This window comes from Panthera onca, chromosome D2 (assembly GCF_046562875.1).
Source record: "Panthera onca isolate mPanOnc1 chromosome D2, mPanOnc1 haplotype 2, whole genome shotgun sequence".
Taxonomy (NCBI): domain Eukaryota; kingdom Metazoa; phylum Chordata; class Mammalia; order Carnivora; family Felidae; genus Panthera; species Panthera onca.
Window position 1 is genome coordinate 65,906,276 of NC_138349.1, and position 19,443 is coordinate 65,925,718.

The window sequence follows — 19,443 nt, forward strand, 5'->3', positions numbered from 1 at the left end:
GTGTTCATCAATGGATGAATGGATAAAGAAGTTGTGGCATACATGTAAAATGGAATATTTTTCACCCATAAAAAAAGGGGGGAACACTGCTATTTGCAACAACGCGGATGGACCTTGTGGGCATATGCTAAGTGAAATAAGTCAGACCAAGGCAAATACCATATGATCTCACATATACGTGAAATCTAAATAAAAAGCAAACTCACAGAGAACAGACTGGTGGTTATCAAAGGTGGGGGGTGGGAAAAATGGGTGAAGGTGGCCAAAAGGTACAAACTTCCAGTTATAAAATAAATAATTACTCGGGATGTAGTGTACAGCATAAAGACTATAGTTAATAACACTGAATTGTATATTTGGAAGTTGCTAAGAGTAGATCTTAGAAGTTTTCACTGTAAGAAAAAAAAAATTTTGTGACCCTGTGGTGATAGATGTTAACTAGACTTACTGTGATCATTTCACAACATATACAAATATTAAATCATGTTGTACATCTGAAACTGGTATGTTATATGTCAACTGTATCTCAATTTATAAAATCATAATACATCAAGCAAGTAAAAGCAATATGGAGAAATAGAACAGAAACGGGCTTCTCAGTGTGACAGACTGGGTTCATATCATGAGTCTCTGTGATCTTGGGTGAATTATCTTTCCATATGTACATGGAATACTAACCCTACCTTAGAAGGATATTCAGGGATTCAAGGTAACGTATGTAAAAGTTCTTGTCCAGTAATGGTATTATTCTAATCACAGACAGAATTTTGACTAGGAATTAAATTATCATGACCCTGAAAGAGTCAGGTTGAACACTGCACAGATAGTAAATGAATCATTTTATTTTTTTATTTTTTTAATATTTATTTTTGAGAGAGAGACAGAGCACACGCAGGGGAGGGGCAGAGAGAGAGGGAGACACAGAATCAGAAGAAGTATCCAAACAGTCAGCACAGAACCCAAGGCAAGGTTCGAATTCACAAACCACGAAATCATGACCCAAGCTGAAGTTGGACGCTCAACCAACTGAACCACCCAGGTGTCCCACAAACGAATCATTTTAAAGGTTCCTTGTGCTGTGGCAGAAGGCAGCATTGCTGGATACTAACAAATGGAAGGGATATGTGAGGGACAGGGAACAAGTGGATTGCAAGTAAAAACATTCTTTGTCTTTAAATGTGCTCTGTTATAACTGTTCTGAAAACTCTTTGTACTAAAGATGTATGTTTCACACTGTTTGGGATAAATTAAAATGTTAAAACAAAAGAAAGAAAGAAAGAAAGAGAGGTCTTTTCATTCTTGACAAATGAAACTTCCCCACAGGGAGAAAAAAAGAAATTTGCTTTTGTTTTAGAAAATGCATAATGCTTAAGATATTTCATTATTAGTGCATTATCTTGACTTCCAAAAATGAGCTCTGTGGGCTGATATTAAATCAGAAGTGGGTGGCTCAGTCGATTGAACATCTGACTTGATTTCGGCTCACGTCATAATCTCATGGTTCATGAGATTGAGCCCCTTGTGCAGAGCCTGTGGGATTCTCTCTCCCTCCCTCTTTCTCTGCCCCTCCCCCCACTCATGTGCATTTGTGCTCTCTCTCTCTGTCTCAAAATAAATAAAATAAATATGCTTATTATTTATTAAATAAAAAATAAGTATGCTCATTGCTGGTACTGTAGGAAAAAAATGGTTTTAAGTACATTTTTATTCCTTTATTTGTCTTAAATCCTAAACATCCTGTTGTCATGGAAATGCATTCCCTGAGCATCATTGATGAAGTGTGTTTGTATTCCATGTAAAGAGATTTTCAGTATTTTTCACATTTGCCAATCTCATATAGAAGAAAGTTGATTATCCAGGATTCACATATGATATGAATATATGATATATGAAGCATCTGGCACAATTAATCCACTAGCTTGAATTGAAATGGAGCTTAAAGGAGGCATTGATAGCTACAGAATGACTAGGAGGAGGAGGAGGAGGAGAAAAAAGAATAAAACCAGTGAGTGAGGGAGACTTAGGTAAGAAGTGCCACAGAGAAGATGGCATATTTCTTCTCTGTGCTTTTCTAATGTCAATGAGGAAGTGTTACCAGTCAGGCTCCCTGGTTGAAAACAAAGGCATCTACCTGGCTAACTTGAGCACAAAAGAGTTTACTGAAAGAATGTCAAGCAGCTCACAGAATCATGGGAAAAGTTAAAGCTTTGGAAAGTAGGCACAAACCAAGAGAAACTGGGAGGCTGGAATTGGAGCTGGAGTCATGTCACAAGAGAAGCTTGGTGAAGGAGACCTTGCCAATGCCAGGGCTACTCAATGCCACCACTGTGCTTGCTTCTTCCTGACACTCACTCTAGACACAACCTTCTGGGTGGGATGGTCTGACAGGCTAAGCTGTGTTGTGTCTTAGCGGCCAGGGGCCAAAAGGATCCAATATTTTCAATTTCCACAATTGCAGGAAGAACCCCCACCTCCTACCAGCTTCTAACAGAAGGAAGCTTCAATGTTGGGAAGTCCCCTCAAAAGTACAAAGTTCCCCCACAAAAAATGTTCCTTTGTGTTTTTGGTTTATATACCCTTTCTACCTCCAGAGAAGACTTAAGGAAGCTAACAGTAAAAGGTATCAAAGAGTATATGAAAATAAAGGAAAGGAATCTAGAAGCCCTGGAACAAGGCTAGAAAGGCCTTAGCAGATTGGGACAGAGGGATTCTAGAAGAATTAAGAAAAAAATGTATCCTATTATTTCTGTGACATTTTCCGTCACATTCTTCTTGCTCTGTTTTTCTCTCTCCTTCTCCCTATGAATTTTCTTTCATGCTCAGTAAGGTGAAAAGGTATAAAAAGACACTTCCTGACTATAGGGCTTCTTAAACTTGTTCTTTTGTCTTTCTGGATCAGTTTTCTTGAGGTTTATATGTAAAGGACAATGAGTATACAATGTTGAAAATCCTGGGACAGTACTGGCCAAGATACTTTAGTATCTTGGATTTTAGCAAAATCCTCTAAATCTCTCCAAGAAATGAGAATGGTTGAATTAAGTGCTGCGGTGAGATGAACCTTAGCCTAAGTCATCAAAAAAAAACTTATACTACAGCCCAAGGTTTTGCCCCTTAGAAGTTAGGTGACCACAGGAAGTCCACCTAACCTCCATCTTGGTACTCAATGGGGCTGGAGTGACAAAAGACCATACATGAAAGTTGAGGTGCCTCCAGACAACTGTATTCATCGATAGCTTATTACATGAAAGCATAGTGAAGAAGACACAAAGGTTACTACTCTCAAGAAGCTTATATACTAATAGCTTATTTAAGGTTTGGACAGAAACTCAAATGACATCAGTGATCAGAAAAGACAAACTGTGAAGCAGCTGTTTTTGTATCAGTATTGAGTGGTGAAGTCTGGCTCCATGCAAGTCCTACCCAAGGCATTAAGTCTGTGAAAGAAAGCAAGAGTGAAAAAGTGAAAGAGTGAAAGAAAGAAAGAAAGAAAGAAAGAAAGAAAGAAAGAAAGAAATATAAATAAATATTTAAAATATAGAATACTGAATGTAATAAAGGGTGTACAAATTAATACAGAAAAGGAAAAGATTTGTTCAAACAGTGTGAGCTGTCAGAGTGTTGAAGAAAGTTTCCAAGAGAACATGATGCCTAAAGAGGGTTTGAAAGACAAAAAGGAGACTCTGAGGCAAATAACTGGAGGAAGGGCAGCTAAGGCAGTGAATACCCCATGCAAAGATTGTAGGATTGAAACTTTCAGTTCATGGTGGGATCTATAAGATGTTTGGAGCAATGGAAACCCAGAGGGAAGCCAGAAAGAAAGGACACTAGAGAGAGAGAGAGTCTAGGGACAATCAGGGGAACACCTATAATCACCATCTACAGGCAAGTGGAGAACAATAGAAGGCGTCAAACAGGAAACTAGGGATCTGGAAGCAGTTGGGTGGATAGATTTGAGAAGCATAAAACTGCAAGCAAAGAGAGTTACCAGAAGAGATGGCCACATCACAGGTGACAGATGATGAGACCCTAAGTGAAGGGGCTGTGGAGATAGACACTAGATCTAAGGACACTCAGGGAAGGAAGACCGAGAAAACTTAGTGGTTTAATAAATCGGTGAGGTAACCTAGTGTTAAATGTTCTGCCCTTGAAAGATACCTGTAGGATCAGAGAAGTAGAAAGAGAACAAGGAGACCACAATGTCATGAAAGTCAACAGAAGAGACCATTTTATTTTATTTTTTAAATATAATTTGTTGTTAAATTGGCTAACATACAGTGTGTAAAGTGTGCTCTTGGTTTGGGGGGTAGATTCCTATGGTTCATCGCTTACATACAACACCTGGTGCTCATCCCAACAAGTGCCCTCCTCAATGTTCATCACCCATTTTCCCCTCTCCCCCACCCCCATCAACTCTGTTTGTTCACTGTATTTAAGAGTCTCTTATGGTTTGCCTCCCTCCCTCTCTGTTTGTAACTATTTTTCCCCTTCCCTTTCCCCATGGTTTTCTGTTAAGTTTCTCAAGATCTGCATATGAGTGAAAACATATGATATCTAGGAGGAGACCATTTTAAATGGAAATGAATGTCATCAGTGTGAAACGTTATGGAAAAGTCAAGTAAGTTAGAGGCAGAAACATGTTTGTTTGACATTTGTCAGGCTTTTAGATGTTTTGGTAAAAGCAATGGAAGCAAATTTAGTGAATGGTAAGGGTTACCCTAAACAAGGAAATCTATCTCAGAAGAGGGTAGGTTATAGAGGCCATGAAGAAGAGGACCACTGGCCCCACATGGTGATGCAGAAAGGGAGAGGTGGGAAGGCCTGACCTGATAACTCATGTTTTGCACCCAGACATACATTTCTCCTTCTTCTAGCTACAGCATATTGATTTTCCTTTAGAGAACTAATCTTCTAACTCCCAGAATCTACATGATTGGGGATATAACGATGATATGGACACAAGTCCCAGGACTGGTAGAGGATTCCATTTCCTTGGCCACAACAATGGATTCAGTGATGAGCCCATAACCCAAACCAGATCACAAACACACATTCTTCTGTTTGTTTTTCACATTTTTGGTTTGGTATATGAGCTGGTTTTCTGTTTTTTGTTGTTTGGAGGAGAATTTTTTTGAGCTTTGTTTTTATTTTGTTTTTTAGAGCTGCTGGGTCTTTTCCTCTGGAATAACTAAGCTTAAAGGATCCATCCCTGGAGATGCTGGAGGCCACCAGCTGCAGAAGACCAGCCCTGGAACAAGGCCATCACAGAGGAGAACAGAACCAAAGGATGGAGAGGAGGGTAGAGGAGGAGAGAAGGGGGAAGGAGACTAGGTTCTAATGGCATCATTCAAGCACCTGAGGGCAGTCATACTCATATACTTTTCAATAAAATGAATAGATAGACCTTCTTTATTTATACTGCATCCATTTAAAGTGGTTTTCTATCTCTTTTATCACAAAAGCCTGGTCTGAAACAGCAGGGGTGGGGGTTGGGGTGTTAGAAGCAAGCCAGTTTCAGTGCATCCTTGCCTGAAGCCAGCTTTGATCACAAATCTCTAAGTTTGTCCCCCACCCACTCAGTCAACCAGTAGTTTAGGGGTCTTATCCTCTAACTCCCCCAGGGGACTGAGTCAGAGGAACATATGAGGAAGCTTGTAGGATCTCAGCAGCTTGGGCCTGAGCCAGGGCCACACTGTTGCTGATGAATCAAGGTTTCTGGGAACCAGCTGTGAAAAACAGACATACAGTACAATTCCTAGAATTTTTAGAGCAAGGAACCCTGACTGCTGCTATTCTGCAGAAACTAAGGACCAGACCACCATTTTCTGCCAAAGTAAGCCAACATCTAAAATGCAATCACTGTGAGAAAGAGAATCCTAAACACCTGCCACTCTGCATTTCAAGCAGATATTAGGGCTTCTTTGTACAGAAGTGCAGCATTCAACCCCAGGGGCACCAAACACATTGTAGTTATGTGAACAGCACCCCCTGGAATTACACCCCATTCAACCTGAGCAGCCATATGTACTGATCCCGGCAGATACTAACTAGCTCATTAACATTAGCCTCCTGGGACCCCACAGTACAAAAAGTCTATCTCTGTGTAAACTACAGAGTTGGGTGAGAAGAAAGAAGTTATTTGCAACAGCTCAGACAGCAAGAACCTGTTGCATTTCAGATCTTCAGAAACGAGATGCTGAATTGTTCACGTGAAACCACCTTGTCCCAGGCCTCTGACCTAAGTGTGGGGCAGGGTTCGCAACCAAGGTTAACAGAATAGTCCACCCTAGTCTGAGCCCCTGTACATTCTCTTTCCCAAGGGGATTAAGTTGATAAAACACTGAACAAAACCACTGCTCCTCAAGAAACCATCTGGATTTTTAACAATCATGTTATTGAGTCCATTTTTAGTAAATAAAAATCAGGTAATTTAAGTGTGGAGCAGAGTCAGAGTTTGAGGCCTTATGTAAATCCTCTGGATTCCACGGTGCCCCTTTCTCTTCCAGATAGGGAACACACTGAAAATAAGTACAGACAGCCTACTCATATGTAAGTTCAGAATAGAATTGCCCAAAATCTTTGCAAGGCCTGTTACTGAGCCCACCTTTCATGATATGAATGGTGTGTCCAATGAGACCCAAATCCAGATCTTTGCTCGCCATCAACTCCATGTGGGAAGTACAGAGAAATTGTCTCTAGCTTCCCAAAGCAGAGTAGGGTCTCAAAGACCAAGTAATTGACCATAAACCTCTCTTAGAGCAGCATTCTGATAAGAGTGTTATGTTTCTTGCCCAGTCAGAGGGACTGAAAATCCATTTTTCTTATTTCTTCTGTGAAACTGCAAAATATTAAGAAATAATTTTCTCCCTAACTGTAACCTTCATAGACAGTATATTTGTAGTCAGGGGTACAATTGGATTGGAGCCTTTTTATTTTTCTTTTTCCAGTGTGAACCTCTGCTCACAGCTAATGATCTCCTTACCCCACGTCCATTTTTCTCAGTAACAGAAACATTCACCTTAGATGATCCAGCCCTTAAAAGCCTGTGCTGTGTGTCTCCAGAGAGGCACTGTTCCAAAATAAGAACTGCATTCACGCTTGGCAGAGGACTTTGTCTTCTCTCACACTTAGTATGATGGGCTCTCCCAGTCCAACATCAAATATTCTGCTAGTTTACATTTGTGCAAATCACACAGAAAGATTTTTTGATTCCCTTCAGTATTTCAAAGGTAGTGATTATGACTAGGAGATCATAGTGAGAACCTCCCATATATTAAGCCCCTAAAATGTGCTTTACAGATACTATCTCCAATCTTAGAATAACCTAGCAAGAGAGGTAGTAAGAGCCCCATACAGAATTATTTGGTGTTGGATACACCAAATATTTGGTGTATCCAACACCAAATAATCCAACTGAGATATAAAGTCACATCTCCCTAGGTCTAAAGCCCGGGATCTTAGGCCATGGACCTACTCACTAGATCAGTTCAAGCACAGAAAAGACAGATATCCTTAGCTCGCAGAAAACTGGAAGTTTATCAACGTGACATCACACAAAGCATGGTTGCTACAGTGACTGATTTGGAGACCCTGATTGTGCCAACAGAGTGCTGATCATTAGATTTATGATGATCATGCACTAAGGGATTAGGCCTCGTTGGCTTGGTCAATAAGCCAGTGACACTATTCACAGCAAGGACAGAGAGGGAAGTGACGGCCTGTAACAGATGAACAGCACAGTAGCAAAAAGCAGATGACAATCTTCATGATGGAACCAGGGTCTGAAGGCAGCCAAGTATATAATATTCAGACATAAAACATTAAGTTGAAGAGTAAAGCATCTAAGTGGAACACTTATGAGACTAAATATTTCCTGTCTATTAATGAGAAGCAAGATTTAGACAAGATTTAGACAAGTACCCACCAATGACAAAGCACCTTCCAGAAACTGCACTCATGATCCTATCAATGTCACCACACATATGTAGAAGATAACAAATAGTAAGAAATCTTCCACACCTCTAGTTCCAACAAGTTACCAGCAATTCACCAAAAATATCTGAATGGTTACGGTTCTCATAAAACTTTTAATGTAGTGCTCCAAGATAATTAGGTAGAAAGAATATGGATTAATATTAATAGACAGAATTGTATTATGTTATACAACAGACAGTTTAGTTAAAAGTATATTCAAGTGTAAGTTGGAGAAAAACTAGACTAATCCTGGGATTCTCTGGATTTTAGTTTTAAAAAATTCATATAGATTTTGGAATACAAAACACCTGTGTCTGATTCTAAATCTGAGCTTCAAAATACTAATATTCCAGAAATACAGGTGTCCTAAAATAAAACTAAAACTAAATCTTATTTTTATAAAACCACAGCCGATTTGACCATCACATAAAAGACAAGGTCATGCTGAAATAATAAATCTTCTATTTTTGAAAGAGAGAGAAATAAATTATATTACCATCAGACAAATACTTTTAAAAACCATAGGGAAAATATAGTCTAATCAGTGAGATGCATAGCCCTGTAATGAGGTGAGGAGTTGGGTGGTCAGGGAATATGTGAACACTCTGCAGTCTTCAGTGTGTTTGTGCACAAGTGCAGTTGCTGAGAAGAGACAGAAGCAGCTCACCACAGGATTCTCAGAGGAGTATGTGACCCAAACAGGGATTAAGACAGAGTGCAGTGAAGTCTCAGAAAAACTGAAAACCTTGTCAATGATTGGAAGCTATCACCATCACTGATTGGAGCCTAAAATAAGAACTTGCTAAAATATAGGTACAAAATCTCTGAAACTCAAAACTCAGAAGAATAAAGGACCCTTCTGGAGTGATAAAAGAGCTGACTCTGTGGCCTTCAGTAGCATCCAGAGAGCCAATAGTCCATCAGGTCATTGTTCCTCTCTATCCGCCTACAAAGGACAAAGCCCAAAATGTGTAAGGGATTTGCTTTGTTTTTCCAACCACAGGGCCCTAGCAGTTCACAGCAGCTGGAGTCAGTCCAAGCAGCGTGCTGGAAGGGGATGGGCCTTGTATTTCATTTTTATAGACCAAATGGCTTCTCAATAATTTATCATCTGTGTGATGGAGAAAAGTACCAATAAAATGTGTTATAAATCTCCACCTTCTTCCAGGATCAAGGAAATAACTTAAAGAAAGCTAAAAGAAAAATGACAACACAGTTTTCTGAGCTAAAAAATGCATGTTTTCTCAAATCAGATGCTGCCCCTATTTCTTGAACTAAATGTCTTTGAAGATGTTGAATTTGAAAAGTAGGGGGAAATGAGTCGGTTGGGGGGGGGGTGTAGAAGAATTGTGCATATTTGGGTAGCCTTTTGAGTGAAATCTCCCTAAAATAGAGTCTGATAAGAGTCCCCTGTGAAACATTTTACCTGCTATTTTCTGTTAACATGCAGATCTGCATCTTTGTATTGTTTGAACCCCTCATCCCAGAAAGGGTTCTATATAGATGAAGGAAAATAAACCATGCACCTGAAGAGGAGGACGGGGTTGACATTAAAAAGGGCTATAAGGAATAAAATTCAAAATAATAATAAGGAACAGAATAAGAATGTTTAAAATTTTTTAATGTTTATTCATTTTGAGAGAGAGAGAGAGAGAGAGCGCGCGCATGAGTGGGGGGGAGGGGCAGAGAGAGAGGGAGACACAGAATCTGAAGTAGGCTCCAAGCTCTGAGTGGTCAGCCCAGAGCCCAATGCCGGGCTTGAACCCACGAACTGCAAGATCATGACCTGAACTTCATGAAGTTGGAGGCTTAACTGACTGAGCCACCCATGCACCCCCAGAATAAGAATGTTTAAAAGAAATAAGACATATCACTGGATGGATTTCACCAGAATCCACCTGTGGGATTATTCCTATTTATACATTTGTGTCATTTTGCCCCTAAAAATATATTTGCACTGTAAGATTTTTTCCTTTTTCAGCAAAATTTTGTGGCACTGTGCTCTCTCTGATGCATCATCAGCAGTTACCTTGAAAGGTTAGTGTAGCTCTTGCTTCTGAGCAGTTTCCACAGTCACTGCTCCCTATAAGTATAGGAACCCTTAAGAATGCCAGCCTGCACTGAACAACCAGACTGGAGACCGATTCCCTTTCCTATCTTGTCAATGTCCTAGCCAAGCCCAGTGCACACAGGTGGCTATTACATAGTCACAGAACAGCAACAGCAGCTAACATTTATATAAAGCTTACCGTGTCCCAGGCACTGTTCTAAGCACTCCTGAAAACTTTATGTAGCAGGTACTCTTATCACCCCATGTTATGGATGAGGAAATTGAGACATGAGAGCTTTAGTAACTTAACTAAGGCCACACAGTTAGTAAGCAGTGTAACTATGATTTAACTCAAATAACAACCCAAATGGGGTACAGATCATTTTTCCTACGTTTTGGACAAGGACTATGAGCCTCAAAGAGCTCAAGTGACTAACCCAAATTCACACAATTAGTAAAATCAGCAAAATCAGAATCAAACCCAGGCTCCTTCCTGATGCCTGTTTGCAAGGTTCTAACACAACTTCAGTCGCATTTAAATCCTGTACAAAACTTCTTACTTTGGTTGTTTTTGACTTAGAGGAAATCAAAGACCATTCCTTCAGACAGAAAATAAGGGATCTAGAAATAAAGCTCCCAGGAAATAAAAATGTTCTCTATATTTCTTGCTCTCCCCATATGTGAAAGATTAATAAAGAAGGGTAGTGTGCTTAATTGCTTCAAACTTTACTGGCAAGAGGAAACAAGTTTAAAGAGTTGTACACACTCAAAATATCAATAGCACAGAAAAGGAGATGAAAATGCGTATCAGTGTCCTGTCAAGAACAAAGGAATTTCAGCTTACTTCACTTAAATTCAGTTAAGGATGAGATACATTGGCTCTTTATTTCTAATAAATGAACTATTTACCTTGGCAAACATCAGAGTTGAACTTGCTTTCCGAAGCACAATGTCATTTGTAAAAAATGCACTCATCCCTGCATAATAAGGACACTTGCACTGACTTCAAGTGTTTATAATCTTAGAGAGAAAGCAAAATGGTTTTGGCAGAATGGTTTTTAGGCTTAGAGTTAGATAAACCAGGGCTTAGACAAAGAACTTGCTCTTGGCAGTTCTTTGTGAAGCAGCCAAATTTTGCTGTCAGCACCTCTGCAGCTTACCGACCTCCCCTGCCTCCAGGTGTGTTCTTAGGACTTACATACTGTTCCAGGGGTGTTCACCACCAGACCCACCCCACCACTGTTAACACTGCCTCCATGCAAAGTCTGATGTGGCTCTCTCTTTCTGGCACAACAAAGACCCACTTTTCTTCCTTAAGTAGAGAGAATGCAAGGGCATATTTTTGAGAGGGGAGAGGTGTGACGTGAAAGAATATAAGATATTGCTAAATGTCTCCCCAATACTCATTCACTCTTTCTATATTTTTGTAATATCATTCCCCTGCCCATGTAGAGATTGCATAGCACAACATCCCTTCCACCTAGCCTTGACCACAAGACTGACCTAAGTACTGGCCAATAGGATGTAAGCAGGGGTGACGCATGCAACCCCTTAAAACTCCCTGTCTTAAAAGTGAGTCCCCTGGTCTCTACTCCCTTTTCCCCCTTCCATGGGGGCAGATAAACCAGTTTCAAATATCTGGAGGAGGGTAAAACCCAAGGAATGGTGGAACAACAAAACAGAAGGAACCCAGGTCCCTGGATGTCCTCAAGGAACAAAACTTCCTATAAACCCAGGACCATCTGCCTACCATCATATTACTGTGAGAGAGAAGTAAACTTTAATTCTGACAGAGCCTCTGTTATTTTGACTCTGTATAGTGGTCAAACCAACATCCTAAGTAGTATGGGCAAGAAGAGAAAGGAAAAGACTTGTATCAGACAAAATACACTTTAAAACAAAGACTAACGTACTCACTTTGGCAGCACATATACTAAAATTGGAATGATACAGAGAAGATTAGCACGGCCCCTGCACAAGGATGACATGCAAACTCATGGAACTTCCATATTTTTCCAGACTTCAAGCTGTATTACAAAGCTGTAATGATCATGACAGTATGGTACTAGAACAAAAACAGACACTCAGATCAATGGAACAGAATAGAGAACCCACAAATGGACCCACAAAAGTATGGCCAACTCATCTTTGATAAAGCAGGAAAGAATACCCAATGGAATGAAGACAGTCTCTTCAGCAAGTGGTGCTGGAAAAACTGGACAGTGACATGCACAAAAATGAACCTGGACCACTTCCTTACACCATACACAAAAATAAACTCAAAATGGATGAAAGATCTAAATGTAAGACAGGAAGCCATCCAAATCCTCGAGGAGAAAGCAGGCAAAAACCTCTTTGATCTTGGCTGCAGCAACTTCTTACTCAACACGTCTCCAGAGGCAAGAGAAACAAAAGCAAAAATGAGCTTTTGGGAACTCATTATAATAAAAAGCTTCTGCATAGCAAAGGAGACAATCAGCAAAACTAAAAGGCAACCGAGGGAATGGGAGAAGATATTTGTAAACGACATATCAGGTAAAGGGTTACTATCCAAAATCTATAAAGAACTTCTCAAGCTCAACACCCAAAAAACAAATAATCCAGTGAAGAAATGGGCAAAAGGCATGAATAGACACTTCTCCAAAGAAGACATCCAGATGACCAACTGACACATGAAAAAATGCTCAACATCACTCATCACCTGGGAAATACAAACCAAAACCACAATGCGATACTACCTCACACCTGTAACATTAACAATTCAGGCAGCAACAGATGTTGGAAAGGATGCAGAGAAAGGATCTCTTTTGCACTGCTTATGGGAATGCAAACTGGTGCAGTCACTCTGGAAAACAGTATGGAGGTTCCTCAAAAAATTAAAAATAGAACTACTCTATGACCCAGCAATTGCACTACTAGGTGTTTATCCAAGGAATATACAGGTGTGCTGTTTCAAAGGGGCACATGCACCCCAATGTTTATAGCAGCACTATCAACAATAGCCAAAGTATGGAAAGAGCCCAAATGTCCATTGATGGGTGAATGGATAAAGAAGATGTAGTATACATATACATATATATATATATATATATATATATATATATATATATACACACACAATGGAGTATTACTCAGCAATCAAAAAGAATGAAATCTTGCCATTTGCAACTACATGGATGGAACAGGAGGGTATTATGCTAAGTGAAATTAGTCAGTCAGAGAAAGACAAATATCATATGACTTCACTCATATGAGGACTTTAAGAGACAAAACAGATGAACATATGGGAAGGGAAGCAAAAATAATATAAAAACAGGGAGGGGGACAAAACAGAAGAGACTCTTAAATATGGAGAACAAACAGAGTGTTTCCGGAGGGGTTGTGGGAGGGAGGATGGAATAAATGGGTAAGGGCATTAAGGAATCTACTCCCGAAATCATTGTTGTACTATATGCTAACTAACTTGGATGTAAATTTAAAAAATAAGTGAAATAAAAATACAAAAAAAACACACAGAGACTAAAACAAGAGATAAAGAGGGGAACTATGATAAAGGGGACAATCCAACAATAAGATATAACGATTGTAAATATTTATACATCCAACATATGAAAAACTAAATACATAAAACAGTTAATGACAAACATACAGGAATTAATCAATAATAATACAATAATAGTAGAAGACTTTAACACCCTATGTACATCCATGGATGATCATCGAAACATAAAATAAACAAGGAAACAATGGCTTTGAATAACACACTACAAAAGATGAATTTAACAAATATATTCAGAACTTTTTATCCTAAAACAGAATACACATTCTTTCCATGTGCACATAGAACACTCCACAAGAGCTCACATATTAGGCCACAAAACAAGTCTCAACAAATTCAAAGGGATCAGAGTCATGCCATGTACTTTTTCTGACCACAATGCCATGATACTAGAATTAAATCACAAGAAAAAATATGGAAAGACCACAAATACATGGAGGTTAAATAACATACAAAAAACACTGAATGGGTCAATCAAAAAATCAAAGAAAAAATCAAAAAGTACATGAAAACAAATGAGAATGAAAACACAACCTTTCAAAACCTCTGCAATACAGCAAAAGCAGTTCTAAGAGGCAAGTTTATAGCAATAAAGGCCTACCTAAAGAAGTAAGAAAAATCTCAAATACAACCTGACCTTACACCTAAAGGAGCTAGAAAAATACAACAAACAAAACTAAAATCAGCAGAAGGAAGGAAATAATAAAGATTAGAGCAGAAATTAATGATATAGAAACAAAAAACAGTAGAACAAATCAATGAAACCAGGAGCTGATCCCTTGAAAAAAAATCAATAACATTTATAAACCTCTAGCCAAATTTATCAAGAAAAAAGGAGAAAGACTCAAATTAATAAAATCACAAATGAGAGAGCAGAAATAACAAACACCACAGGAAAACAACAAATTATAAGAAAATATTACAAAAAACTATATGCCAACAAATTGGACAACTAGAAGTAATGGATAAATTTCTAGAAACATGTAACCTACCAAAACTGAAACAAGAAGAAATAGAAATTTTGAACAGACTGATTATCAGCAAGGAAATTGAAACAGTAATCAAAAAACTCCAAACAAAAGTTCAGGACCAGATGCCATCACAGGCAAATTTTACCAAACATCTAAGAAGAGTTAATACCTATTCTTCTCAAACTATTCCAAAAAATAGGAAAGGAAGGAAAACTTCCAAATTCATTCTATGAGACCAGCATTACCTTGATACCAAAACCAAATAAAGACACCACAAAAAGAGAAGACTACAGGCCAATATCTCTGATGAACATAGATGCAAAAATTCTCAATGAAATACTAGCACATCGAATCTAATAATACATTTAAAAAATCATTCACCAAAATCAAGTGGAATTTATTCCTGGGTTGCAAAGATGGTTCAATATTCGCAATCAATGTGATATCACATTAATCAGAGAAATATTAAGAACCATATGATCATTTCTTTTTTTTGAGAATTTATTTATTTTATTTTATTTATTTTTTATTTTAGAGATAAAACACATGTGGGGGAGATGGGCAGAAGGAGAGAGAAAGAGAATCTTCAGCAGGCTCCATGTTCAGTGCAAAGCCTTATGCAGGGCTCGATCCCATGACCCTAGGATCATAACCTGAGCTGAACTCAAGAGTCAGACACTGAATTGACTGAGCCACCCAGGCGCCCCAAATCATATGATCGTTTCAATAGACATAGAAAAAGCATTTTACAAAGTATAACATCCTGGGACGGCTGGGACTCCCTCTCTGTCTGTCCCTCCCCTGCTGGTACTCTCTCTCAATAAAAATAAATAAACTTAAAAAAAAAAAAAGGTACAACATCCTTTCATGATAAAAACCCTCAACAAAGTAGGTTTAGAGGGAACATTCCTCAACATAATAAAGGCCGTATATGAAAACCGCACAGCTAACATCATCTTCAATGGGGAAAACCTGAGAATCTTTCCCCTAAGGTCAGGAATAAACAAGGATGTTCACTCTCACCACTTTTATTCAACATAGTACTGGAAGTCCTAGCCACATTAATCAGACAACAAAAAGAAATAAAAAGCATCCAAATTGATAAGAAAGAAGTAAAACTTTCACTATTTACAGATGACATGATACTATGTATAGAAAACCTGACAGACTCCACCAGAACACTACTAGAACTGATAAAAGAATTCAGTAAAATTGCAGGATACAAAATCAACATACAGAACCTGTTGCATTTCTATACACCAGTAATGAAGGAGTAGAAAGAGAAATTAAAAAAAAAATCTCATTTACAACTGCACCCAAAATAGTAAGATATCTAGGAATAAACCTCACTAAAAAGGTAAAAGATCTGTACTCTGAAAACTATAAAACACTGATGAAAGAAGTTGAAGAGCACACAAAGAAATGGAAAGATATTTCATGCTCAAGGATTGGAAGAACAAATATCAATAAAATGTCTATACTACCCAAAGAAATCTACACATTTTATTTTTTTCTTTCAAATTATCTATTCTTGTTTGTGAGGATTTTCTCCATTTTTAGCTGAAATTAAAGTGTTTCTACTCACAAAATGAGAATAATTTGTCTCTAATCCATAAAACAATTCCTTTTCCTAACCGAAATGAAGATAAGTAAATAGGTCTTATTTTGGTTTATGGAAAGCATTTAACTCCATATAGCTTACAGGGGAAATGAGCATATTTGAAAACAGCCACAAGGACTGAAGTAGAACATGGGATGGTAATGAGCAGAGTCACAGAACCTACTGAAGAGGTGTGTAGGGCCGGTCTCACTGGAACCTGTAAAGCCACATCCTTATATACTGATCTAGATTTCAGATTGCTCCTTTGGCAGATGTCCTTATTCTTCAAGGCACAAGGAACTGCCACTTCGGACTGAGCCCAGCATTTCGTATTGGAAATTCTTGGTGACAATACATCAATAAATCCAGGTTATTGACTACAATAAAGGTTTTTCCATCTTTACTACATGGCCGATGATAGCAATAGTGCACAGGTGAAAAAGCTTGGCAACAATACATTGTGAGTCTTGTCTGGCATATATTAGAACTTTAGATTTTTTGGACTACTAATTGGGAGCTCCTATATTAAAATTTTCTGAAACCATCATTGCCTCTGTTATGTTTCTCTGTCATAATGAAGCTAACTCATATGATCCACAAAAAGTCCAGGATGTACTGTTTAATTAAGAGTTGGGGGGCGCCTGGGTGGCTCAGTCGGTAAAGCGTCTGACTTCAGCTCAGGTCATGATCTCACAGTCCGTGAGTTCGAGCCCCGCGTCGGGTTCTGTGCTGGCAGCTCGGAGCCTGGAGCCTGCTTCCGATTCTGTGTCTCCCTCTCTCTGCCCCTCCCCTGCTCATGCTCTGTCTCTCTCTGTCTCAAAAATAAATAAAAACATTTAAAAAATTCATTAAAAAAAAAAAAAAATGGGGCGCCTGGGTGGCGCAGTCGGTTAAGCGTCCGACTTCAGCCGGGTCACGATCTCGCGGTCCGTGAGTTCGAGCCCCGCGTCGGGCTCTGGGCTGATGGCTCGGAGCCTGGAGCCTGTTTCCGATTCTGTGTCTCCCTCTCTCTCTGCCCCTCCCCCGTTCATGCTCTGTCTCTCTCTGTCCCAAAAATAAATAAAAAACGTTGAAAAAAAATTAAAAAAAAAAAAAATCTACTGACGACTGTGCTCAGGCAAGCTCTGTGGGAAGGCAGATACACACTAACACAACTTCTGTTTAAAAAAAAAAAAAAAAAAAAGAGTTGGCAGGTCCATCAGTCCTCAACAATTTCTCCAAATTTCACTGTTATTAAAAGGTCTTTATGGGACCCATCTTTCAAAACTTATTCAAAATAATTTCAGAGCAAGAGTCCTTATGCCAGGGTCAGTGGGAGATAGCAGTGTAGGCTGTGGCTGGTATGCCAGTGAGCCCAGCCACCTCCCAGAGGAACAGCCAGGCCACTGCCCGGACACCCATAGCCCTGTCAGCCAGGACACTAGAGAATGTGCTTCCTAGAGGAGCACACAAAGAAACACAGGTGGAGGAGCGAGCGCACGCAGCATGGTGCTCCTAGAGCATGCTACTGGCGAGTTAGTGACCCTGATGGAAGGCTTGCTGATGCACGCCTGAGGTCATCCTAGTCCCCTGGTCCCTCCAGCTCTGGCCAACAGGAAAGTTCTGGCAGGTGGAGGCAGCAGCCTCAGCCACCTTGTTTGCTCCCCCACCATCCCTTGCAATCTACATATTTTTCAAATGTTTATTTATTTTTGAAAGAGACAGAGCATGAGCAGGGGAGGAACACAGAGAAAGGGAGACACAGAATCAGAAGCAGACTGCAGGCTCTGAGCTGACAGCACAGGGCCCCACATGGGGCTCAAACTCACCAGCCACAAGATTATGACCTTAGCCTAAGTCAGTGGCTTAACAACTGAGCCACCCAGGTGCCCCACAATCTACACATTTAATGCAATCCCTATCAAAATGCCAACAGCATTTTTCATAGAACTAAAACAAACAATCCTACAATTTGCATGGAATCACAAAAGACTTCCAAAATAGCCAAAGCAACCTTGAAAAAGAAAAAGCAAAGCTGGAGGCATCACAATTCTGGATTTCAATTTATATTACAAAGCTGTAGTAATCAAAACAGTATGATACTGGCACAAAAATAGACACACAGATCAATGGAACAGAAGAGATGATCCAGAAATAAACCCACCACTATATGGTCAATTAATCTTCAACAAAGCAAGAAAGAATGTCCAATGGGAAAAGGACAGTCTCTTCAAGAAATGATGCCAGGAAAACCAGAGAGCTACATGCAGAAGAATGAAATTGGACCACTTTCTTACACCAAACACAAAAATAAATTCAAAATGGATGAACTAAATGTGAGACCTGAAACCATAAAAATCCTAGAAGAGAGCACAGGCAGTAATTTCTCTAACATCAGCTATAGCAACTTGTTCAGATAGGTCCCCTGAGGCAAGGGAAACAAAAGCAAAAATAACTATTAGGACTACATCAAAATAAAAAGCTTCTGCACAGCAAAGGAAACAATCAACAAAACTAAAAGGCAACCTATGGAATGGGAGAAGATATTTGCAAATGACATATCAGATAAAGGGTTAGTATCAAAACACATGAAGAACTTATATGACTGAACACCCCCCAAAATAATAATAATCCTATTAAAAATGAACAGAAGACTTGGACAGACATTCCTCCAAAGAAGACGCACAGATAGCCAACAGATGCATGAAAAGATGCTCAACATCACTCATCATCTGCGAAATGCAAAACAAAACCACAATGAGATATCACATCATACCTGTCAGAATGGTTAACATCAAGAACGTAAGAAACAAGTGTTGACAAGGATATGGACTAATAGGAACCCTTATGCACTGTTGGTGGGAAAGCAAACTGTTGCAGCCACTGTGGAAGACATTATAGAGGTTCCTCAAAACATTAAAAATAGAACCACCATATGATCCAGTAATTCCACTACTGGGTATTTACCCAAAGAATATGAAAACATTAATCAAAAATATATACATACCTCAATGTTTATTGCAGCATTATTTACAATAGCCAAATTATGGAAGGAGGCCAAGTATTCACTGATGGATGAATGGATAAAGAAGATGTGGTATGGGGCGCCTGGCTGGCTTAGTTGGTAGAGTGTGCAACTCTTGATCTCAGATAGTGGTAAGCAAAATAAGTCAGTCAAAGAAAGACAAATACCACATGATTTTACTCTTATGTAGAATTTAAGAAACAAAACAAATGAGCAAAGGGGGAAAAAAAGAGAGAAAAAGGCAAACCAAGAAACAGACTCTTAGCTATAGAGAACAAACTAATGATT

The 19,443-nt window shown here is 39.1% G+C and overlaps 1 non-coding gene and 1 pseudogene across 1 annotated transcript; one reads left to right on the plus strand and one right to left on the minus strand.

Moving 5' to 3' along the window:
- The first annotated feature begins 11,930 nt into the window (after positions 1-11,930).
- Positions 11,931-12,036, plus strand: LOC132685714 (U6 spliceosomal RNA). The gene has a single exon (XR_009613283.1). It is a non-coding gene; the product is annotated as a U6 spliceosomal RNA (small nuclear RNA).
- Positions 12,037-16,221: 4,185 nt separating this feature from the next.
- LOC132684674 (GPI alpha-1,4-mannosyltransferase I, stabilizing subunit pseudogene) lies at positions 16,222-18,925 on the minus strand (annotated as a pseudogene).
- Between the last annotated feature and the right edge of the window lie 518 nt (positions 18,926-19,443).